The 26,326-nt window shown below is 41.4% G+C and overlaps 2 pseudogenes; one reads left to right on the top strand and one right to left on the bottom strand.

Moving 5' to 3' along the window:
• Positions 1-1,003: 1,003 nt before the first annotated feature.
• LOC147429674 (uncharacterized) lies at positions 1,004-5,345 on the top strand (annotated as a pseudogene).
• An 18,033-nt stretch (positions 5,346-23,378) lies between these two features.
• Positions 23,379-25,601, bottom strand: LOC147429673 (nuclear poly(A) polymerase 4 pseudogene; annotated as a pseudogene).
• Between the last annotated feature and the right edge of the window lie 725 nt (positions 25,602-26,326).

Genomic DNA, 26,326 nt, shown 5'->3' with positions numbered 1-26,326 from the left:
AAATCTAAAAAATTCAATAAAATCTTGTCAATGAGTAAAAATCTGTAAAATCTAAGAAAAATTACCAAAATATCCCTCAAATTTTAAAAATTCCCAAAATAGCCGTGTATCTATTTTCGTTGGATCTTCAAGATTTTCTAATCTTTATTCTTGTTTGACAATTGAGGTCGATTTTTCAGTGCTTAGCATGTAATTTTTTGCAAATTACCTCCCAAAAAAACGCAATTATGCCTAAAAATAATGAAGGAATTCATCTCCAAAGCCTACATCTCCAAGGAATTTTGAGTAATTTGAAGCACATTTTGAGAATTTATGACAAATTATGGGGGTACTGTGGGAATTTTTGAAATTTGAGTGGTATTTTTGGAATTTACACAAAGTAGAGGGGTATTTTGGTAAGTTTCCCTAAAATCTAGTAAAATTCCCCCTCTAAGTAACTTGACTTAGGCCACAATCTTTTAAAAATTTAATGATTGAGCCTCTGTGAAATGCGACCCATTCTCTGAGTTCACTCTGTTGCGCGCCTGCGTGCGAGGAGCCATACCCTTCTGCGTGCCTGCGAGGAGCCATACCAACCTACCCGTAGGAGCGCGCGCCGGCGCGCGATAGTTCAGGCAGGTGCAAAGCGAACGCCTGCTGCCGATTTCAGCCGGTTCAGCCACGTCAGGCAGGTCCGGTTCAGCCGGTTCACCAGCTTCAGCTGGTTCAATCAGGTTCAGCAGGTCCGGTTCAGCCGTTTCAGCAGTCAGTCATTTTCGATTTTAGCCGGTTCAGGCAGGTCCGGGTCAGCGGGTTAAGGCAGGCAGGTCAGGCAGGTTAAGGCATTTAGTCAGGCGCAGACTGGTTCGGCGCAAGCTAGTTCAAGTAGCCGTAGGAGCGCGCGCCGGTGCACGGTGGTTCAGGTAGCGACAAGCTCAGCAGGTCCGTCGATTCGGGTTTCAGCAGGTCCGGTTTTCGGCTTTAGAAAGGGCTTTGAGAGGTGTGATTGAGAACACGAAATACAATGACTGGTCGAAACTCCGCTCGAAGGGATCGTCCACCTACAAGGTACTCAATGATGCTCAATGCAAACTTTGGTCTTGAAAATTCTTTGCTTTGAAAGTCATGGATCTTCATTGGTTTGTGATGTTTGGAAAATGCTAGGGCATTGATCATTTGCACTCTCAAGGCCTTGTTAGCATATTTAAGCACTTGAATAATTACATCTTTTTGATGGCATAGAAACACTCTAATTGGCATAGAAACAATATTTGATCTTTTACTATAACTAGTACTTGTCTCACAAATGTGAAGAGGGTGTATACACTATGATGACTACTAGTATATGTGTGTGAGTACTATCTCTTTGACAAATAAAACAATAGACAACACGCATATAAACCATTTACTTTATTTACATATGCATTGTCTTATGATATTTGTACTAAATTTTTTGCTTCATAAATTATGTTTATGAAAGAATTTTAAAGACCAAATTTTTTCAAGTGAGAAGCCATTATGGGCTATAGTATTTTTTGAAATAATGCTCTATGTACAAAGGTTGCTCTGTCCAATTTTTTTAAAGATTCTATTGTGTTTTATTTCAATATGGTGCCATATATAATTTGACTCTTTTGTAAAATTATTGTCTCCATGTTTTTTGTTGATGTTGAAACAACCCGAAACCGCGTGGAAGATAACGAAGGGGAAGGAGTAATAGTAGCAATGCTTCTCTTTATGGCCAGGTAGATGCTAGTGATCAAGTATCTTCAGTCTCAGCTACCGACATGATAGAGGAAATTGAGACACAAGGTGAGGAGGTTCTTTCCATGGAAATGGGAGAGAGCTCTCTACACGAAGTTGATGATACTTTAGCCCCCGAGGAGAATGGTTTACAGATTTTTCCATGGGAGATAATGGATGAGGTTACTACAGCGTCTGAGATGGAAGATGAGAAAAATATCTTTATGCATAGAGGTGCAGACATTCTTGAAATCACACATATTTTTAGTTGCTTCGATTGTCCCTCCATTCCTTTATGTAGATTGATTCCATATGTGAGAGTGAGAGGTTTGAGAGATGATCTCAATGGATTGAAGGCGGCCTTTGCAAAAGAAGGTTATATGCCAGAGAAAGGAGCATTCATTGTCTCTTTGGTAACATGCAAAAGAGAGGAGAGTTTTGTGAATGGTATGTGTTCACACTTTTCATTTTTGTATTGATGTCCATGTGCTGTGAATGTTGTTTGAAGTTTGACTTTGTGAATGTTCTAGATGAGATAAAGGCTACATGGGATCCTCTTTGGAATGAAATCAATGAAGAATTTGAAGCCGAGTTAAAAAAAAAACAAAGTTTCAAGATCTCACAAATCACATGTTCTATGTTTGGGAAGGGAATCATCGCACCGTGGCTTGGAGGGAAGTGATAAAAGAGAAGTTCTCCACTTCAAAGGAGAAACATTGTCGAGTCCTATGCACCATTATAGATCCCACTAAGGTGCTAGAGATTGCCTCGCTAAGCAGTTTACAATGAATGAACTTGTAAGTGTTGATGTTTCTTCTATCTTTGCTAACACTTGAATGTGAGTATCAAATGGTTTTTTGGTCTTTCAATGCAACATGAACACTCACGCTCTTGTTGTCACTCATCTTCGTGATGAGATTGTCAATACGACACATATTTGTACAGCGGACCATGAAATGTATCTAAAGGGTTTTCCAGATAGAGATCAAAAATTTATTGCCGTTGTACGGAAGAAGAATGCCAAAGGTACAGAGCCTTGGTATCCACTTACGCGATGGTACCTTGGTAGATTGGTCTATGACGTATGTGTCAGACTAAATGATTTTTAGTCTCATTTAAATGCATGATTTCAAATCTTGTTAACGTATATTTAATTTTAGATTCAAATGACAAAAGAAAAAGAAAAGCGAGTTGCTCTTATCAAACAAAGCTTGTCTGCGGAAGAGCATCAGAAAGAAGAAGAGAGAATTTGTGAGGAGATTACTCAAAAATATCAGGATCGAATTGGAAAGGTATGTAGATAACATGAATTCAAGGCATTCTCTTGATAAAAACGTGCAAAAAGTTACTTAAGTACTTGTCATATGCAATATTAAATTTTTCAGTTGCTTAACATTGTTGATCCCAATCTTGGGACGGATTGGCTAGCAAGAGTTTTGTCTTTGAAATGGGGTCTTGATAGTTGGGCTACGTTGGAGAAGCTGAACTTAATAGCACTTCAAGACGCCTCTGTGCAAAACAAGATTCATTGGGTTTCATTATTGGAAGCAGACAAGATTACAAGGAGTGCATATGGTTTGAAAAAGGGAGATCACGTCTTTCGCATGTAAGTATAGCTAAGATTAAAAGTACTAAATATATCATGCCTTTATATATAAGTCTAACTTTGTCTCCTCTTTTTATTTGGGAATGTAGCTGGCTTCGTAGAGAGGGTTTTTTGGCTCGGGTTTTTCAGAGGGCATTTCAGATTGAGTCAGATCTTTTGGATGTGCCAGGCGGGGTGCCTTTGCAACATGACTGCACTCTTGCATTCTACTTTGAAGAAATTAAATTTGAGGCGAGGCCCTATCTATTTCCAATAGAGGTGTGTCTCTTGGAGTGAAGACTAAGGGTATCGATAAGCAGGCATTAAAGAAGGTGGATACATTGAGAATGGCAGCACAACGTTTGGCTTTCAGGTGAATCACTAGCTGACTTAGATTGATAATATTCGTTGTTATTGTTTCTTACATTCGTGTCACCTAATTGACCTTTGTAGATTCTTCATGTTCTTGGTTACCAAGAGTGTCTTGCCTACCATGCCCTTTCTGGCTAGACAGTGGACTCAGCTAGCGATCCAAGACACAAGCATGTATCCCTCTACTATGCACACATTGACTCCTTGGGAGATAGATAATTGTCCATGGTGGATAGATATGGAGAAGGGCCATGTTCTTGGATGTGAAAGAGAGCTACAAGAGATGATATTGAAGGATGCTGCGATGAAGGTTCCTCCAGTAGACATAGTAGAAGAGAGTCGTGCAGGTATGTTTGATCATGCTCATGTTTAACTATCTAAAAGTTACAGTGCTCTGATTTGAAGTTATCTATTTTAGCAATGTGCAACTCACAAAAGGAAAAGGAGAGGGTTGTGGATCAGATCATTGACGAGGAGGTGGAGCCACCTCCAGGTAAACTACAACACATTTGTTAATGCTTTCCTTCCACGTGGTTGATGCATGGATTATTAAACCTCACTGTAATGTCTCAGTTGCTCCTGGCACGATCGTGGCTCGAAGGAGTATCTCTTTTGTTTATATTATGGAGTCTCCATCTCATTGTCTCTCTAGTTCTATGGATACTCGATGCATGGCTATTGTTGGGGACTACATTGCCATTGCTGCAGACTATAGGGCGGGGATCCGTAATCTTGCATGGGTCCCTATACACGAGCATCTCGTGCGGGCACGCTCTGACTCTATCTTGTATACCCGCGGCACGAAATCAGTTTCATGGGCTATAGATTTGATTTTCTTAGATCTTCCATTTGGTGGGTCCCTCTTAGGCTCCTCTACTTCACCTCGTTGGGACATTTGCACAGAGGATCATGTACGTGCTGGTGTTCATTTGGCATTCTCGAAATTGGCGGATTCTGGATGGCTGTTGATCATGGTTTCTTTGGCAGGTCTATCTTGTTTATAGTCATGCAAAAAAATTGTAATATTTGTGGTATTTATCATTGATATTTAGTTAAAATAACAGGAGAGGCCGTTGGCTGGGTGGAGATATTTTCTCGTGCTTCGGAGATGGCGGTTCATCGATGCATTGTAGTGCTCCATCATGGAGCATATGGTTATGTGGAGAGTTTTGGTGGTCGTGTGGAGGTGATACATTTGTTTTTACATAAATATTTCAGCATTTTGTCTTGTTGTTTGCTCTAATCGTGTGTCTTGTTTTGCAGTGTAATTGCTCTATGCTATTTATGATTCACAGAGTGGGTATGCATCCACCTTTCTTTGTATCAGAGCGCTGCCTTGTTCTCCCGTCTTGGTATGCACTCTTCGGATTCTTTTATGGTGCATCACCTTCCGGAGCTCTCTCAGGATAGATCATTATTAGGTGAGCCATTGCGAGGAGGACTGCAACGGAGCCATTCTTTCATTGCATGTTTTGTGGAGATGCTTTGCCGACGAGGAGGTATTTTTTTGGAGCTTGGATGTGGCACAACTCCTGTACAAGCAGCTTACTTGGCTTCAGGACGAGCATGTGTTGCAGTCAACATTGACGAGCCACTGATTTCAGGATATGTGTTACCATTGCTTCGCCCTAGAAAGCGGGCAGAGAGGAGGCGTCCACCTCTTTAGATATTAATGATGAGAGTGACATGCCATCGCGTGTCAATCCCTTTGACGACTAGTGAGGGCCCCTCTTACTTTTGACATTGACATTGCTCTCATCTTTTTTGTCACTATTTTTGTATTAGCGCTGGTATTTATTGATCATCGATACTGCCTATATTACTTGTTTGGTGTTTAACTTCACAATCTTTTCTTTAAAAATGGAAGTGCATTGCCAGTCTACGCAAAGCAGATGGCTAGAACCATGGCAGCAGATACGCGGTACAATTCTTGCATCCCTGAGAGGTATCAGAGACATAACATATTCATCGATGATGAGTGCGAGTCATCATTATACAATGGATTTATAACATTGGTGGATGTTAAAATTCAAATTCATGTCTTGTTGTGTTCATAAGAATCTCGTTATATCACGATGGAAACTTTTAACAGTTGATGTTCTAATATTTTGGATTGTGGATAAGTAGTATGTACTGTTTTGATGGATTTGGTTAAGGTTTAAAATCCTCATGTGAGGTGCCGTGAAGGCTTATGATTATTTTTGAAATATTGCTTCATGTACAAGGGAAACTATGTCCAATTTTTTTTAAAAGTACTATGTTTGTTTTGCTTTGTTTTTCGTGAGAGGAAGCATAATGGTTATGGCCATTTTTATTATTTTTTCAAGCGGTGATAATACCACAAATACTGATGTTCTAATATTTTGGATTGTGGATAAGTAGTATGTACTGTTTTGATGGATTTGGTTAAGATTTAAAATCCTCATGTGAGGTGCCGTGAAGGTTTATGGTTATTTTTGAAATAGTGCTTCATATACAAGGGAAACTATGTCCAATTTTTTTTTAAAGTACTATGTTTGTTTTGCTTTGTTTTTCGTGAGAGGAGATATAATGGTTATGGCCATTTTTATTATTTTTTCGAGCAGTGATAATACCACAACTACAGATGTTCTAATATTTTGGATTGTGGAGAAGTAGTATGTACTGTTTTGATGGATTTGGTTAAGGTTTAAAATCCTCATGTGAGGTGCCATGAAGGCTTATGATTATTTTTGAAATATTGCTTCCTGTACAAGGGAAACTATGTCCAATTTTTTTAAAAAGTACTATGTTTGTTTTGCTTTGTTTTTCGTGAGAGGAGGCATAATGGTTATGGCCATTTTTATTATTTTTTCGAGCGGTGATAATACCACAACTATAGATGTTCTAATATTATGGATTATGGACAGATACTACGTACTCTATTGATGGATTTGGTTAAGATTTAAAATCCTCATGTGAGGTGCCATGAAGGTTTATGGTTATTTTAGAAATATTGCTTCATATACAAGGAAAACTATCTGGTTTTTTCAAAAGTACTATATATGTCCTGCGTAGTTTTTGGTGAGAAGTGTCATAATGATCATGGCCATTTTTTCTAGATAGGTGCCAATACCACAACATAGATCTTCGCTCGAGTTTTGCTTTGCTCGCAAAATCTTGCTCGGGCTATGGTAGGACTCCCGAAGAGTTTGTCAAGAAGATGTGTTTTAGTTTGATATTTTGTTGGTTTCTTGTTGTTTTTTTTTTTCATCTCTAATCCAACATATATCTCTAATTTTATCTCCCTTACTAACCAAATCTATCTCTCTCACTTTTAGAAAGTCATTCTCTCTACAAATTCTAGGTTCTCCTTGCTACAGGTTCATCTCTCCTTGTAGTATCGTTATTGCCTACAGGCAAGTAAAGGTCTTGAGAGGGGAAATTATATTTCTTCACTTCTCTCATATCTACATTTTTCACATACTAGAAATATCCTAGATGAATAATCCAGATGATGTGAATTTCAATCGGTTCCACTCTGTGCGATCTATTACAATTAACATGTGGATTAGAAAAAAAATACACTTTCAACAACGTATAATATTTCTGTTTGGCCCAGAAAGGCTCAATGAAATACTTCTTTCATAGGATCCCATCATGCTACCCCTTATAGACTATAACTTTTCTTTTGACATAAGTGAAGTTATACTGTTATAAACCAAGAGGATTTGTACACACAATTAATCTCAATCACTAGACAAAACATATATATTATGGTAAACACAAATTTACAATTCCAAAGAATAACTCGTAGCTTGTTTGGTCGGCAAAGATTGGACGCCATTAACTCATCTATTAACCCTTTCATATTACCCATGATATAATACGACCATAGCCTTGATGCTTTCATCTTTATATTGTTTTGTATACTCTTTTGTGTTCTTTCTTTGTGTGTGTGAGTGCAAGAGAGAAAGAGTGGGGCTTCTTTGATTGCACTTCCTTCCAAACCCTAGAGTTCATGGTCTATGGTATAATTCCTTCATATAATTTTTGGAATTCTCTCACAAACTCTCACAGCCAAAAGCCTGATGCTTTCCTGGCAAGACCGCAAACTTCTCAACATATTTTTGATGAACTCAACGCAAAATTGCCAGGGTGACAGTTTTTGGGAGAAATGAGTGATCACATAGGGCAACATGGTGTGCAATTTGATCTAGCTACAATGAAAATGTTTCAAGCATTTGCCTCATTCATGCAACATCAACATGCTACTGAAAGACGGGAGGTTTCTACAACCAAAGCTATTCAAGCCAGTGTCAACAAAATGGATCATTTTGATGGGAAAGATGTGAAAACGTACCTTCACGAATATGTGAAGGAAATGGAATTGCATCGAGTACCAGAAGGTGAGATGATTCAAAGATTTGATGTGGTTGTGACTTCTGAAATTATGAAGCATGTAAGAGAAATTAGGGAAGGGCATGGGGCAAGTTGGAAGACATTAAAATTGGCCTTAAAGGAGGAGTGTTTCATGTAAGATTCAGAGAGAGTCACAAAAATAACATTTTTGGAATGGATAGCCAAGCTAAAGGAGGGACTCTCTCCATTAGAGTTTCTCAGGGAATTTGAACGACGCTATTCTCAACTAACAAGGACAGAAAAGGACACACTAGAATTAGAGAAGACCGAGATTTTCCTACAAGCAACAAGAAAAAATTTTCAAGAAAACTTGGAGCTTCTACTTGAAGACAAAGATGCTGAGCAAGGACTAAAGACTAATTGAAATGATGTTGAAGATGCAATCTCACTACTTACAAAGAGGCAAAGAAGTAGAAACAAGATGGTAATCAATACTTCTACATTGACCTCCTTGGCTCTTGAAAAGATGGTAAAACCTTCTACTGTAGCTCCAAAGGTTGATGAATCTATGAAAAATGAGATTGTAACACGCATGTGTGAATTAAAGCTAAAACTTGCAAAGTGTGAAGAAAATGGACAACCATTAGCACCACCTTCAAGGCAAAGCCAAAAAACCAAAGAAGGGTTTGTCAAAAAATGTATATGGTGTGATAGCACATATCATGTAAGAAGATATTGTGATAGTTTTAATGATGATTTAAGAAACAATCTTGTGTTCTTCAAGGATGGTAAGATCCACTCAAGGGAGACAGGTCTACCCTTGAGAACTAACTTTGGGAAGGGAGGAATGCAGAATTTAGTAGAGGATATGGCTTGTAACCATGCTGTATCTGTAGTTGAGGCTGCTACTTATGGAGCAAAGATCAAGCAATCCAAGGTTCTATGAATAACAATGATGGCAAGTTGTGACCAAATCTTGTGGAGATTTGTAGGAAATAATAGCTTAAAAAGGAGATCCTACATGAGTGCATATAGCTAGAAACAGAATAGAATGATCCAGTGGACTCATTGTCAGTGCATGCCTACATTACAAAATGATCCTATTGTAGAAGAGAAGCGCACATGGGAGAATGTTGATGAAGGACCGTCAAAAAGAGCTTCAAGAAGTGGAGGAAGAAGTGACTCAATGCCTTCTCAAACACCCCCAACACAAGGAGCATCTCCATACTCATGGAGGAGTCTACAATGGGAAAGAAGAGAGATCCAACAAAAGGTAATCCAAAAGGCCCAACTTATAAACCAGAATCTAATCTTGAGGTGTCTACAAATTTAAAGAAAGTCTTGGAGGACAAGATTTTGAATACCAATATTGAGTTTACTATGAGATAAGTCCTTGGCATTGGAAAGCGTGAATTCCATAAAGAGATCATTGACATCATCAAGAGAAAGAGGCAAGCTCTTGTTGAAGTTGTTTGTCCATAGGCTAAAGGTGAAACCTTGAAGACACAAGGGATGAAATGGCGAGATAGAGAGGATGATGAATGTGTGGTAGGATGCTATCAACCCACTGGAAGAGTAAAGCAAGTGCATTTTTCAAATGATGATGAAGAAGATGCGGCCATTCCTAGGAGCCACTATTCACGATGTCACTGGGCAAGGGCTACTACCAAAACTTTGGTTAATGTAGGTGATCTTGAAGAGGCATTTGTTGCCTTGATTGGGCATGGTTCAAAAATAAATATTATGTCAAAGAGTCTCTACAACAAGTGCAAATGGCCGATGGACACAGATCATGGTTGGATGGTGAAAGTGGCAAACAACTCATCTATTGAATTTGTATGTAGCATGCCCAAGTGTGAAGGTGACAATAGGTGATGTGAAAATTGACCAAAACTTCTTTGTACAGAACACATCTTCCTATCATCTATCCTTGGGTAACCGTACATTGTAGGAGTTTGAATGGAAACAAAGGTAATGGATGATGGGTTAGCATATGCTAAAATAAGAAGCAAAGATGGAAAGTGTGCTGTTCAATTTCTTACTGTTTGTGTGAACCATGAAATAAACAGGGACAATCTTTGAGAGCACCCTTTGCCAAAGGTAAGTAAGGAGTTTCATGACCACAAAGAGATGATGGGTTCTGGGAGAGTACCATTGTGAAGCGAGACTACATTGGTACAAAACAAGGAAGGTTCTTGCCTGATCCAGGAATGGGAAAAGTCTCTTTTGCAAACTCACAGAGGTAACAAAACATGGATCATTATGTTTACAAAGTTTAAGGACTTGAAGAGATATGAGAGAAAATATGTACGTAATGTGCAAAAAGAATTGGCAGAAAATGGATTTCTTGAGCACAGTGAAAATGTTTTTGGTGTGTTTGAGCAAGTTTCCTTTGTAGATACATGGATGAGCTTGATGCTATAATGGAGTCTAGTTTGCATCTTGGGAATGAAGTTGTGGAAGTGGGATCTGTTGAAATGTATCAAGTCTTAGAATATTTCAAAGAAAACCAATGTTTCAAGAAAACACTTGGTCTAGAAGTCCATGTTGGAACTAAATACAAGAGTGTAGCAAAGAAGGTGAAACCAAAAGTTTCACCCTTACGACCCAAAAACAAGGAAAAGATTGAGTAGGCTTCTTTGCAACCAAGTTTGAGGAATCCTGAAAAGATTGGGCACACCTTCATAAAGGAGTCTTTTCAAGAGTTTCAGATTGGCTGCGAGGAGTTTCTAACATAAAAGAAAACAAAGTGCTTTAAAGAAATGCTTTCAAAGTATGGTAAGGCTTTTGCATTTGAGCCACATGAGATAGGATGTGTTGATTCTTCCATTGTAGCTCCTATGGTAATTTTTACAATACCTCATGTGCTTTGGAATCTACAGTCTATTCTGGTTCCAAAGACTCATTTGCCAAAGTTAGTAGAGCTATTGAATAAAAGATCAAAATGGGGATTTTGGAGCCTTTTGTGCTCCATACTCAAACATGTGGTTCATAGTTCCAAAGAAGAATGGTGCTCTATGCTTCATCCAAGATATGCAACCAGTAAACCAGGTGATAATTAGAAATGTAGGTATAGGTCCAATTGTGGATGAGTTTGCAAAGGTGTTTGCAGGGAGAACAATCTACTCAATGGCGGACCCCTACTCAGGGTATGATCAATTTCAGTTTGCAATAGAAATCAGAGACTTGACAACCATGAGGATATCTTTAGGTTTGGTAAGAATGTGTACCTTGCCACATGGAGTAACCAACTCGGTTGCACATATGATGAATGGGATGAATAAGGTCTTACGTGACTGTATTCCTCAAATGAAAATGCCTTTCATTGATGGTTTGCTTATCAAAGGATTTGAAGAAAGAGAGAAAGATGAAGCTTTGGATCTCAGGGGATGTTGCATGTTTGTGGAAAATCACATAAATGATTGTGATAAAATTTTGTCTAGGTTGAAATAAGTGAATCTTGCTTTGTCAGGGAAAAAGCCTATGTTTGGTGTCAGTGACGTGCTCATTGTGGGGCACATGTGCGGCCCATATGGTAGGAAACCTTGTCCAACAAAGGTAGATGTCATCCAAAGAATGAACGAAATATGCACTAGCATTACTGATGTTAGAAGTTTTCTAGGAGCATGTGTCTTTTATGTTATTTGGACTCCACATTATGCACATTTACCTGATCCTCTTTATCAATTTCTTAGAAAGAATCAAAAGTTATAATGGATAGAAGCACATGTAAAAGTCATGAAAAATATAAAGGAGTTTCTCCAATCAACACCATCCTTGAGAAAGGTAGACTATGAGTGTAAAGGACCAATAGTTGTGACAGTAGACACCAATCCTACAGGAATTAGATGGGCAATAGGGCAAGATGATGAAGAAGGACACATGTATGTGGTGAGATTTGGAGCAAAGGTACTGAGTGATCGCCAAAGAAATTATCCACAGATAAAGAGAGAATTATGGGGTGTGGTTACAGCCTTGAAACATTTGGAAAAGAGTACCTAATTGGAGCATATGTGGTTGTAGAAATAGGTTGTCTACCACTTCTTGGGATAATTAGAAGCCGCTCAACACCAGAAGAACATTGCTGATGGTTACTTGTGGAAGCATCCTAAACAAAAGGGTGTTACACCACAAAGGGTTATATGTAAAAAATAGACTCAAGTAAATCTCATGCAAGAGTTTCATGAGAGTCTATGGGATGGACACAGGGTGTGTGGGAAACCTTCTCAAAGTTGAAAGAAAAATAATGGTGGAAGGGTATGTATAAAGATGTATTACAATTCGTAGAGTCGTGTGTAACTTGACAAATGTATTCAAATGTCCAACATTGTGATGAGTTGCAACCTACATATCCACTAGCCATGCACTATAAATGGGTTGTGCATCTAGTCACAATGCCTTTAGGACTCTAGCATATGAGATACTTAGTTCTTGCATGGGAGGACCTAACTAACCAGGTTCAAGGGCGAGCATTAAAAGCAAAAACCACAAAAGATGTATGCAAGTTCCTTCTCGATGAGGTGATTTGTTGTTATGGTTGTGTAGGAAATATCACTGCAAACAGATGTGAATGGATGCCGAGGAAGCAAGGGAGTTCTTTTCCAGTTTAGGAATCAAGATTTCTCTTATCATCAAAGATTTGGCCAAGGCTTGCAAAGGAAGAGTTGGTGAGTGGCTAAGATTGTTGCCATATGCGTTGTAGGATGAGCGTACAACACATAGCTGAGTAACTAACTATATGCCTGCGAAGTTGATGTATGGTCAAAAGCCCATGATGCCGATTGAAGATACAATTCCCACATGGAATGTACAACCTTGGCAAGAGGGGCTTAATAGGGAAGAGCTCCTTGCATTGCGTATAAGGCAACTAGAGAGAAGGCCTGGAGAAATTGAGGCTACAAAAATGTCACTAAAAAATACCAGGTTGAAAAACAAGGACTACTTTGATAAGCGACATCAACTCAGGAGCAAAGCAATTCACAAAAGTGACTGGGTTTTAGTGTATGATAGTAACCTTGATAACCAACACACAGTCATGTGTAAGTTCTCAAAAAGATGGTTTGGAACGTATATATTGTAAAGCATGTACATGAAAATACTACTTACAACTTGTCTGAACTAGATGGTACAAAAGTAAAGGTTCCCATGGCAGGAAAAAGGATCAAAGTGTTTAAGAGAAGAGGAGACAGTGATCCAAAAGATGTTGAGGAAAAGGAAGAGCAAAACATAGGTGAAGATCAAAGTCAAGATGAAGTGTTGAAAGCTATCAATGAAGATGAAATCATGGAAGATCTACAAGGGAATTGAAACTGCAAAAAATCATATGTAGCACATACCAGAGGATGTGCAGGTTTAGAGGGGGTGGATGTCGTGATGTGACACATACATAGTGGGAATGAATGCTACAAAAACTATCTTATAACTTTTTAGATACAGAAGTACATTTCCTATAATGTAAATACGGATATCTAAGTATAATAATAAGCTTTCTATCTCATCCTATTATCTATCTCAAGGGTAACATATTCTTACTTTATCGTTAGAAAGTACTATGGAAAAAAGCGTCAATAACTATGCCTCTTTAACTTGGGGCAAAAAGCATTGGTTCTTTCTTTCTACTATCTCATTATTATCTCACAACCTAGGTAGATCCTATATCTAGGGTAGCTTCCAATATATATATATTCTATGTATTTTTCATGCATTTCTTACATTTCTTTTTAATAGCTACTAGGAAGGAATCAAATCCTAGTGGGACATCAGCTTGCATGTTTTTAAAAAATACACTCATTTTAATGCATTATTAAGAGGATGCTTACAAAACTTTGTCAAGGAGCAATCATGCTTTCATATTGTATGAGGTGTCCATTGGAATCAAGTGGAAGTCTAAGCTAAGGGGACCACAAGAAGACTTTTGCTGCCAAAACAATACCCTATTTTAGTGAATTTTTTACACAAGGTTCCAATCTGGATTGGAAAAAGTATATACATTGAGAGTCGTAGTTCATGAGCTAAATTTTCTATCCCTATTTTTATTTCTTTATTTGAAGCCATGGTTGAGGAGATATGATCAAAATGGTGGACCCCAGTCTGCCCACATCATGCAGGGACAACTGATTTCAAACTTTGTCAGTTCCTGTTCACATTGGATTTTCTCTTTTTTGTGTAACCCTTGGGGATTCCCTTCACCTATAAAAGGGGACCTCTTTTTCCTTGAAAACCATTCATGAGAAAGTGAGAGAATTGATGCCTAATTGTACTTAGCAATAAACATAAGCCTAAGCCTACACTTGCTCCTAGAGGAAGGCTAGCCAATCTTGTAAGCTATCCTTGGAAGATCAACTTTAATCAAAGAAGGTTTTGAACTTGGTGCAGCAATCAAGGCTTGAAGTCTTCCCTCTTCTTCTCTCTCCATCAAAATGGTTAATAACTCCCGAAGAGTTTGTCAAGTAAGATGTTTTTTACTTTGTTATTTTGTTGGTTTCTTTTGTTTTTTTTTCATCTCTAATCCAGCATATATCTCTAATTTCATCTCTCTTCCTAACCAAATATATCTCTCTCACTTTTAGAAACTCCATGTACATGAGTAATTGTGCACAAACAAGCGTCACAAAACTGTTGCATGCAGTAAATGGGTCCCTATGGGGATATCTGCTATCAAAAGAACTCAATAGCACTATGTGTGCTCAAGGAAGTATGCATATGTGCAAGGAAGGGGGAAGGAGAAGAGAAAGAGAAGCACAAGGTTTTTGGGGAAAACACACAACTTTGTGGCTCCAGCTTGTGTCTCTTCATTACTTTGTATAAGAGATATAAGAAAGGTTGGTGGAGTTAGAGAGTGAAGGGAGGGTACACGCAAGCCGGCGACCGTGGCGGCCTTTACCCAACACAACCCCCTTCCCAAAGAAATATATATTAATTAATTCTTATTTTTCAAAAGAGATTCCAATCAATACAAGTGGCTAATCACACTTTTAATTGCATAAATCGAAGAGATGAAAGCTTTCAAATTTGGTAGAGGTTGCGACTAGACTTTTCACTTCAAAAACCTCTTTGAACTCAATCCCAAGGCCTTATAATGAGCTTGTGAAGCCAAAGCAAATGCAATATTTGATAGACATGACAAGGAGAGCAAGCCTTGGATCAGACGCTGTGAGCGGGATGAAAACACACACAGCGCCTCTATGACGACCCGACACACACTCTTGGAATGATACACACACACACACACACACACACACTATGGGGCACCACTCGGCTTACACAACACACCTGGCCGAGACAGGGAACACACCTCTGGAGTGAGAGGAGAGAGACTATCCACTTGCCCACTCCAAACAAACACACACACACACACACACACCCAAAAAACTCAGCTCAAAAGAGGAGAATTTATGATGTTTAGATACAATTGAGCTTGGGCCAACACCAGTGGGGCAAATAGCTCACACAATATGGGTAAAAGATACCAGATACAATCACAAATTGGAGCAGAAGCTTCGCTCATAGGAGAAACTTACACAGCCAAAATAGCAAAAAAAGAGTGAGAAATTTGGAAAAATGGACAGCGCCATCGCGTCCGGAACGGCCCAAAACCCCAGTCTACAATGTCAAAGTGCTCAAATCCGACATCGGATGAGCAGTTTACGACCAAAACAAGCTCCAAAAACCCCCCAAAAACACACCTGCGGCTGTTCCTCCTCTCTTCTCCACGTTTTTTCTGATCTTCTCTCAGTTTTTTCAGTTCCCACACTTAGCTTTATTTGTTGGGCACCCGTGGCCTTTTAGATGACCGCAAACGGACCCCGAACAGGCCAAAAACTGACCTCGCAGTGCATAGTTGTGACCTTTTTGCATCATCCGCACACCTGGCACTCATTTATTTTCAATAATGCGTCTCGCAACCACGTGAAGTGGCCCCAAAAAGTGGTCCTAATGATGACCTTTCTGCATAACTCTCACAAGAAAACACCCACGTTGTGTCCGTATTCATCCACGTGCAAATATTGACCCCGTTCGGCCTCCTGACTCCACTAGATGCCATCTGACGCATCTGCTTACCTCATGTCGTCGGTCCGTGGATAGCTTCCTCGAGAAGTTTTACGCGCTAACAACTCCTCTTTATTATAGAAAAAACACAGTGGTACTGGTAATAGTGAAAATCGCTGCACTATGTACACCCTGTCCTACCTGTACACATTTGGGCCCCACGTAACCACTTGGCTCTGAAAAATGGGCAATTCTATATTTGATGCACCATGCATGGATATGTACATATGCACAATCTCTTACTCCAAAAAACTCCTGACATAATTTGCCCATCCCCTAGCCTGCTAGATCATTCATGATCAGCAGCAGAAAAAGAGATATGAGGCTCGCCTCATCACAGGTCTCCTCATCCCTCACAGACATCACTTGCTCCACAGACAGCTCATCCTACTCCACCATCATCAATCTAGCATGATACAATTTAAGACGCAATCCATTTACCCTTGGCTTATGTAGAACCCCATCCAGGTTAGCCAACTGATATATACCATTCGAGAAACACTCCACTACCTTGAAAGGGCCTTCCCACTTAATTTGAAACTTCTTTTGGAAGGTGTTGTCCAGCTTACTGTTGTAGCGCAAAACCAAGTCATGCTTCTTGATACCCTTACTTTTGACCTTTTCATTTATCTTTGCCAAAGCCTTATCCTGCATCTGCCCATAATGCTCCAATGCGCTCATCCTATCCAACTGAACCTCTTGTAACTACAAGAGCCTCTCTTTGAATGCATCACTAGGCGGTCCAAGCAACTTCTCTAACATTTTGACGGCAGGAAACTCTACCTCCACAGGCAATAGTGCTTCCTTTCCATACACCAAATGAAATGACGTAAACCCTGTACCTGTCTTCACCGAAGTACGATAAGCCCATAATGCACTAGGCAATTCCAAATCCCAATTCTTTCCTTGGTGCTCTGTCACTCTAGAAAGGATTTGTACCAACTCACCATTGAATCTTTCATTTAAGCCATTACACTGCGGGTAATAAGGAGTGGTATGCTGGTGCCTAATCTTCATCTTTGCGCATAAGAAATCTAGCAGTTTAGCTCTAAATCCTGGCCCCTTATCTGAAAGTAGCTCTAATGGCACCCCAAACTTGCAACATATTTCATCATACACAAATTTTGCCACATCCTTTGCAATGATCTGTTTTACTGCTATAGCCTCTGCCCATCTAGAGAGATAGTCCACTATCGTCAAGATATAGCTTTTGCCCCTGCTTGTGATAGGTAACGGGCCTATTGCATCAATCCCCCACTTTTCCAACACATCAAACGCCATAATGGTTTTTCGTAGCTCTGGCTCCAACAATCTCTTCCCAAATGCTTGACACCTATTGCAAGACCTACACCAATGGTGAACATCCTTGTGCAAACTAGGCCATACATACCCCTCTTGCAAAATCTTATGCAAGGTGATCTTTAGAGCAAAATGGCCACCACATGCACCTTCATGATTCTCTTCCAGCACTCTGTAAAGCTCCTCCCGCCAAGGTACACGTCTCAACACGAGATCAACCCCTTTCATGTATAAGACATCACCAATCAATTTGTACATGTATGCTCTACGCACAAAGCCATACTTCTTAGACTTCTGAATCTTCTTTGGAATGATTCCTGTTAGCAAAAACTCCTCTTCTTGAGCCAAACGTTCCTGGCCATGATAAAGAGGTAAAGTGGTCCTCAACACAAATAGCTCCCCAATCATGCCTTGAGCTGCTTCATGTGCCTCTCCATTTAGAGCACGTTCAATGTGTCTGATGCTCCATGCTTCGAACTTTTTTAACAGGCCTTCAATTCTAAAGCACATTTCCTTCAATGAGGTATTGTTGCTCTTCCACACACCCAGCACTTGCTTCACCACTAACAAGGCATCACCTTTTATGCTCAACCTTCAAACCCCATGCTTCAAACAAATGTGTAATCCGGCTTCCAGAGTAGCATATTCAGCCTCATTGTTACTATGAGCATCCAATTTGAACCCTCTCTTGCATACTAGCTTCCCCTCTGGATCATAAAGTGCTATACCCCCTGAAGCTGCATCATGGCTCTTTCTGTATGAACCATCAAAGAACAACACATGTGCATTGCTGATCTGTGGCACTTCTTCAACTACCTTTCTCACCACCTCTTCCTTAACAATAAGGGGATTCTCCTTGTAGGTCAACAAATCAGCTAGGGTAGCCCTTGTACTATCTTCCACTAGAAAAGAGAACTCAAACTCTTGTAGCTCAATTACCCATTTCTTCACCACATTTGACATGTTAGTGCCATTAATTAACTGTGGCAAAAAGGCATAACTCGTCAAGAAAACAAAAGGTCGTGGTAGCAAGTAATGACGAAATCGTCAACAAGCAAATATTACACTAGCCATCACTAGCTCTACTTCCGAGAACTTTCTCTCCGCTACCAACTTCACTCGGCTTGCACAATACACTGGCCTCATATAATGGCTGCCCTTCCCCTTTTGCAATAGCATGGCTCCAATGGCATCATCCCCTACTGAGGGATTTACATAAAAAACTTTCTCCCAATCAGGAGCCTGCATGGCTGACAACCCCCCTAACACCTCTTTCACCTCTTGAAACACTTCTTCACACTTGTCATCCCATTGCAATGGATCATGCTTTGCCACTTGTTGTAATGAATTAAGAATCTGAGAAGACAATGGAATAAACCTTGCCATGTACTTCACTTTGTGTATAAAGGTTGTCAATTGCTTCGTACTCGTAGGTGATGGAAGAAGAATAATAGACTTAACCTTGTCTGGATTAGCCTCAATGCCATTTTCTGACACCATGTGGCCCAATAACTCCACCCTTGGCTGTGCTAGATGAAATTTCTTTGGATTTAGTTGTCCTCCACATTCATCATATCGAGCCAATACCATATGCAGCTTCCTATGGTGTTCAGCCCTACTGCTATAGACACAGAAGTCATCCATAAAAGCTTTAACACAACTATCAATGAATGGTTCCAACACCCAATTTGCTCTCTCTTGATAGAAGAAAGGTCCATTTGACAACCCAAACGGCAATATTGTATAGCAATAGCAGTCCCATGGCGTAATAAAAGTTGTCTTTGTGCGGTCTTTAAGAGCAATCTTCAATTGAAAATAGCTTGAAAAACCATCACACACACTGTACCTCTCATAACCTACCACTGAATCCAAGATCTGATCGATGAATGGAAGAGGATATGGGTTCTTCTTAGTGGCTGCATTTAAAGGTTTAAAATCTACACAAATTCTCCACTTCCCATCCTTCTTTGGACTGACTACAACTGGACTCACCCATTCTGTGGTCTCCACAGGGACTATGAACCTTGCCTTCAATAACTTGTCCACCTCTTCTTGCAAGGCTTCCATTTTCTCTTGACCCATCCTTCTTAGCCTTTGTCGCATTGGTTTAGCACCTTCTTTCAGCTCTATATGCATCTCTTCACCCTTGAACCCTCTGATCTCTTCATATGAAGTAATAAAAAAATCAGGAAAACTAGCCAGCATTTGCAAATATATCTCCTTCTCCATAGTTGAGAGGTCTCCACTGATCATTTTTGTCATCAATTCCTGCTTCTTTGACAATTCAACCTTGGTTTGCATCAGCCCTTCAATCACTTCATAAGGCTCGTCACTTTCATCTTCAACTTCATTCGCAAATGCAACTAAACCAGACTCCTGGATTTCTTTATCCATCAAAAGAAATGCAACATCAGCATCCTCATCACTGCTGGTAGTGTTATCACTGTCCTCATCTGTCACCGTGGAATAGTCTTCATCACTAGACTCATCCTCATCTTCATAAAGCTCCTCTAATCGATTCCTTGTGTCCATATTATAAAGCTTCTTGGTACCTGTCTTTCCATAGAGGCTAATCGTACCGTGTCGCCAATCTTGAATAGCTCCCACTGTACGTAACCATGGTCTGCCCAGTATAATAGGATATGCTCCCAACCCTGCTGGCATCACATGAAAATCAACCACTGCCTTTGCATCATATGCCTCCACTTATAAGCTCTTTACAACACCCAAGCATTTTACTTTTTGATGGTTTGCCAATCTAATCCGGAAACCTGACACCCCAGCCACTGTGAGACCCATCTTCTCAACGTATGAGTGTGTTATGACGCATATTTGGGCTCCGCCATCCACATAACCTTGTCCCAAATTTTTCCTTTTATGCCACACATCTACTATTGGACAAATGTCTGGTAGCTCATCCATTGCCAACACCTTTACTGAACCTCTCTTTGGCTCTTTCTCTATCGGGTTAACCATCCTCTTCCACTGTCGCTTTAGCTTAGGTACCATCTCTATAAGCTGCCCAAAAGTAACATCTGCCTTCCTGCTCGTCAGATCCTCCTTCAAGTCATAGCTTAATTGCCCATCCCCTAGTGGAAAATCTGAAACATGAAACTTTCGACGAGCTCTCTTTTTTCTCTTGGCCTTGACATCCTCGCCTTCATGGCTCTTTCCTTTCTTCTTACTAGGACCTTGGGCACTTCTTCCTTCTTTATCCTCTGTGGTCCTCTTCCCAATAGGCATCACTAATGTATCCTCTAGCTTTGATGCCTTCTCCAAGGTGACTACACTTAGCACTTTTGTCTTTCCCTTTTCCTCTTGGGTTAATCCACTGGTTCCTTCATCTCCCTTAATTTCGATGCCATAATCATTTGACCTAGTTAACACCTGTCTTGACAATGGATACATGTCTCCCCCCATCCTTGGTGGCTTATCACATTGCGGGCTGATGTGACCCAACTCTCCACAGTTGTAACATGTGGGCGTCTGCCTCCAAAACCTACCATTGCTTTGTCCAACACCATTCCTAGGTCTTTCTTCACCTCCTGGCTGATTTGCATACCTCCCTTGACCTCGATTATTTCTCACTTGACCTAGCATGTTTAAGCTGAGATTCTTCATCAAATCTACCACTTGCCTCATTTCTTGCCTTAGCCCATCATCTTGCACCGATGTAGTGACCACTGCTGGCATAACCTGAGGAGTAACAGAAACCACTGGTTCATGATGAACCCGACCTTGCGAAGAATCCATAGGCTGAAATTCAGACCTCATGGCAAAGACTCCACCCCTAACTGGCTCATTTTCCTCAACTTCTACTCTTTGTTCCTTGCTACCTCTAGTGCATCTTCATATGTCCTAGGCTTCTTTAGCTCCACTCTCCAACGTATATTCTCCCAAAGACCAGCCAAGAACCTGTCCTTCTTCATCATGTCAGGCGGGGGTACCTGTGGTGCTAAGGCCTTGCACATTCGCTCCCATGCCAATGAGAACTTACGTATGTACGCATCTACTGGCTCACCTTCCTTTTGCACCAAACCTTGTACTTCTTGCCACACTTTGTCAGGATCTTCTATCTTCACAAACTCCACTTCCAACCCATGCCTTAGACTGTCCCAACTCAATCTTACAGGTGGATCCGCTGCACGCAACTCCTCTTCAAATGTTTTGGACCAGACTCGTGCTTCACTCTTCAAACAAATTTGGAGAAGACGTAACATCTGCGCAGGGTCATGAATCTGGTTGCTAATGCAGGCAACCTCCATCTTTTCCAAAAAATCTTCCACATCTTCATCACTTCTTCCATGAAACTCTGGATAAGAGAAAGCCATGGCTACCCAAGTTACAATGCTTTGAGAACCCCTTTGAAGTGCAAGAACCCAAAACTTTTGACTACCCAATCCCCAGAACTTCAATGGAGCTCAACTTAAGATAAGGACAAACATATGCACATCAAATGAGTTTTCATAGTTGATCATCGGAATTACAATAGGCAAAGGACATTCCAAGATCTCTCGTAATTTTCTTGACCCGAACATAAAGACTATGCGCTGCTGAAAAAAAATCTTCCTGGACACATGAACATTTATCTGGATTCTTTGAGTTAAATGAAATGGAGTGAATTCAAGGCCATTTTGATCATCCATTAAAGCCAACCATGAAGCTCCCAAGAAGGCACACCTGACTTAACCTCTGATTTTGCCAAAATTTCAGCAGTATAACAACATAAATGGCTCAAAAGACCAAAAAACCAGCCATCATAACTTGGAAAAATTTTGACAGAGTTTCCCGAAAAATAGAGCAGTAGGAACCCAAAATATAGACTGTCTATGTATGCATAAACTGTCAACAATAGAACCCGAGCATCAAGTAGGACTCACTAGTACATAGCCTATGTCGAGGTACAAAAAGGGTGCTCGAGCTACCTGTATCACCGAAAGGATCTCCACATTTGAGAATCCCCCAGCTCAATAAAAACCTCACGCTATCGACCCTCACACGAAAGCTAATGCAAATCGCGTATAGTCAAGTCTCAGAAATGACTATCTTCGAGACCAAGTCTCAGAAATGGTTAGGACTGCCAAATACAACCAAGTATGGCTCCACAAATGCGTACAATGGCAGTTTCCACAAGTAACGTACAATCCAGCAGACAATGCGTTCAAATAGGCGCCAAGTGATGCATACCCACAACAACTGCAAGTGACATCACTACTAGTATATCACTGTACTCCAGCTACCTGCACTTGTGTGAATCATACCTGTACCTGTCCATGTAACCTGTAACCTGTAGCCCCGAATCTCGAAGCTTGAAGCTCGAAGCAGAAGGTACTCGATGAAGATCCTCCGTGGGGGCACCAAAAGAATGTGAACGGGATGAAAACACACACAGCGCCTCTATAACGACCCGACAGACACTTTTGGAATGATACACACACACTATGGGGCACCACTCGGCTTACACAACACACCTTGCTGAGACAGGGAACACACCTCTGGAGTGAGAGGAGAGAAACTCCACTTGCCCACTCCACACAGACACACACACACCCAAAAAACTCAGCTCAAAAGAGGATAATTTTCAAGTTTGAATTTGGTAAGCTGGCTTATTAGGCAGCTCACATTTGAGAATGGTGAGCCCTTGAGCAAAGACACAAGATCTTCTTCTGCCATTGAGGGTATTCAAGATCCCCTCATGGAAGAAATGGGAGATTCCCTTGACAGCTTATATGCTTCCAGTGATGAGTATGAGAATGAGGAATAGACGACAACACTATCACTTGTTTACTGGTCTAGATAGTCAAAGCAGAGCTCTTCAATTGAAAGCTCCAATTTTCATTGGTTGGCCATGTGTTCAAGTCTAGAGGCACTACACACTTTACAGTATAGCCCAAATTGGTTTTCCATCATTTTGCCCAAACCAAGCCAATAACACCCGAAGCGTGACCTAAGCCCAAGATATGAGTAGCACAAATGTTAACTAAAGTTAGATTTTTGCATTAAATAATTAAAAAGACGTCTACAGAGAAATGATTGTTGCATTAATTAATCAAAAAAATGTTTACAGAGAATGTGTAAACAGCATCTATCCCTGGGTCAGTTGGCTTGCAATTGTAGCCACCGGGCAAGAACTACTGGACTATGACAAGGAATACATTCTTTCACTCTAACTCATCACCTGAGCCATTCTCAGCTTGACCAGGCCTTGATGGAGGCAGAGTTGGTATGCTCACACAAACTCGTTTGCTGCTAGAACCATTCATGACACGAACGTTAGCAAACCCACTTCTTGGAGCGGAGAGATAGTACCCATTTTCTGTTCTGGTTCTCGGCACAAAACGATCATCATGTTCATTTCCCTCTTCACATCTGCCAGAGTTTGTTCTGTCGACATCAGCAGCCCATTTCCGCTTCTTTGAGGGATCTGACGACTTGTCCGAAACTATGTCTGCTGACCACTTGAAGTTTTGGCGCAGCAAACCATTCACATCGTCTGTGGATGGATCTGCTTCCCTCCTTGATGGAAAGATGCTTGAAGACTGAGTTGGCCTAAGCCCAGTAGAGTCAACCGAACAGGCCCTCTGTCGTTTTGGTACAGAGTTTCTCAATTCATCACATGCATCCCCAGCTTGGCCTTCCTGTGAAGATGGTGGAGAGTTGCTCGATGATTCCAGTCCTGGGGAAAAAAATCTTTTCGGCCTTGAAGGGCGCACACCACCAGGGAAAACAAATTGCGAGATCTGCTTCCGTCGTATGTGGGAAACATGAATTCTCATGCCATGCTTTCTGTAGCGATAACGACTGAATGCCTAAACTCATCAACAGCCCCCTGTATATTGAACTGCTGCTGGCCTTCTTGAACGGGAACACCTGCATGCCCACACCGCAATCCCATGAAAAAGGCTGTGTGTTCCATTTGCTTGGATGTATCTACAAATTCGCAGGGATAGGGATGGCATTGCAAGAGAAGCTTTGTATCGCGCTCGATCCTCAGTGTCAACTGTCTGAGACGGGATTCCACCCAACCCTTCCATGTACGCAGGTCATCCTCGTCTACGGCCATTATATCAATCTGCAGGTAGTTTTTGTAAGCCTCAAAAAATGGAAAAGTCTCAAAGAGCGCACTCCATTCTGCCTGCTTCATCTCTACAGCCTTGCAGACCTGGTTGGCATTCTCAAACTGGTCAGTTATGACTTGAAGGGTACTGGCGGAGACATTGTAGCTACAGTTCATGCATGGATATGCAGGGGTTATGATGGGCATCACATGTGTCCCATCAGGAAAGCCCAGCGTCCCTTGTTCAATCTCGCATAGCATGACAGGGCTTGGCCATCTCCATTGTGTGTAAACTTGGAAGAACCTGAAAAGCCGCATTTGCCAGTTGTATCCAAATGCTGTACCCAGCATGCTAGCCACCAACAGAGCCCAATTCACTCCGCCAAGAAAGCCGGAGACGTTTGAATACACTCCTCGTCTTCTGGCCCAAAGCTTGATACACCGGAGCGTGGTGCGAAATGCCAGAATGTTGGAACAAGGCGCAGTATGCGGTCCATAACCCGACATCCATTCAGACTTCGCACGCTTTGCTCATCAACATTGCATAGAATGGAGTCTTCGGATAGGTCTAGGTCCTCTGGAATGACCCAAAGCGCAAGCCTTGCATACAACAGATCTACTGAAATGCCTTGGAACTTGAATTTGAGAAGAGGAACGTGAGCATCTGGGACGGGATGAAGCTCCGTAACTTGGGGAGTTTCCCTGAGCATGTCATGAAGCACAATGAAGAAATCTTCCTCTCGAGTAGCATGTCGAGGGCCGACGCAGAGGGCATCGATGTCTGCGCCAGGGCCATGCACGCCGAGCCGATACGATCCGAAAGTGAAGATCTTGGCATTTTCCTGCTCAACGAGCTCATGGCTGAAGCCCCTGTTGCAACTGACGTGCTTCACCCAGACTTTCACAAGCCGATCAAGGTGGCCGAGCACCTCCACCCGAAGCATGGATTCTTGGGGAGGTTCATAAACTCCAGCGCTCAATAAGAAATCGGTGAGTTTGCGGTCGCTGACAGCGTCGGCCTCTGTGGGTCCAAGAAGACGAGAGGTGCTTCTCGGGGAAATGGCACATTTCAGTCCTCAACTTCGCTCTCTCAAACGCTGCTCCTCCACTTGGCTCCTGAGTCCTCGACTTCGCTCGGCAAGGCAGGCAGGCAGGGCTTCGTCGAGTCGCAGACTGGAAAACCTCGATAAAAATCTGTCAAGCTAGCTAGGCCTAATGCATGCATACTCGATCAAACATACTGGTAGGTTCTCTAGTTTATTAGTTTATTAGAGAAGAATCTTCATAGATCCCGCCCCCCGCCCCCCCTTCGGATGTTAATCTAAAATTGTAATGCAAGGGTTCGAACCGGTGCGCATGCCCACAACTCAACTTGTCAACGTTGGCGTAAGCCACTGGCCCAAGCAACCGCTGTTGCAATCCGACCTGTACTTATATTTTTAAAAAAAGATTGCTCCCCCCCCCCCCCCCCCCCCCCCCCCCCCCCCCGCGGCCCCCAGATCCACTCAAGCTCTTCTCCTCCCCAATGCCTATCAGGGTTGCCACTGCAGCGTATATGCTCCCCAACCCTTCAGGGCTCCTCCTGTCTTCCCTCGCTGCATGGCGACCAAACCTTACCGTCATTTTTTCCTTTCTTTGTTAACCAGAAATGGATCCACGTAAGATTCCCATTAATACACCATTTTTGCAAATCGTAAGGACATACTTGTAGCGCCGGCCAAAATCTAAGGGGCGCTTAAAAACTTGTAAATGAGCCTTTTCATTGTGGGATGACTGAGTGCATTCATCTTACTGAATGGAAATTTTGATGGTGCGGACACGAGCAAGAGAGAGAGAGAGAGAGAGAGAGAGAGAGAGAGAGAGAGAGAGAGAGAGAGAGAGAGAGAGAGAGAGAGAGAGAGAGAGGAGGAGAAGAAGATTGT

The sequence above is a fragment of the Adiantum capillus-veneris genome, chromosome 22 (genome assembly GCF_014529385.1).
Source record: "Adiantum capillus-veneris isolate H3 chromosome 22, ASM1452938v2, whole genome shotgun sequence".
NCBI classification, from domain to species: Eukaryota; Viridiplantae; Streptophyta; class Polypodiopsida; order Polypodiales; family Pteridaceae; genus Adiantum; species Adiantum capillus-veneris.
This window is presented reverse-complemented; position numbering and strand designations above follow the sequence as displayed.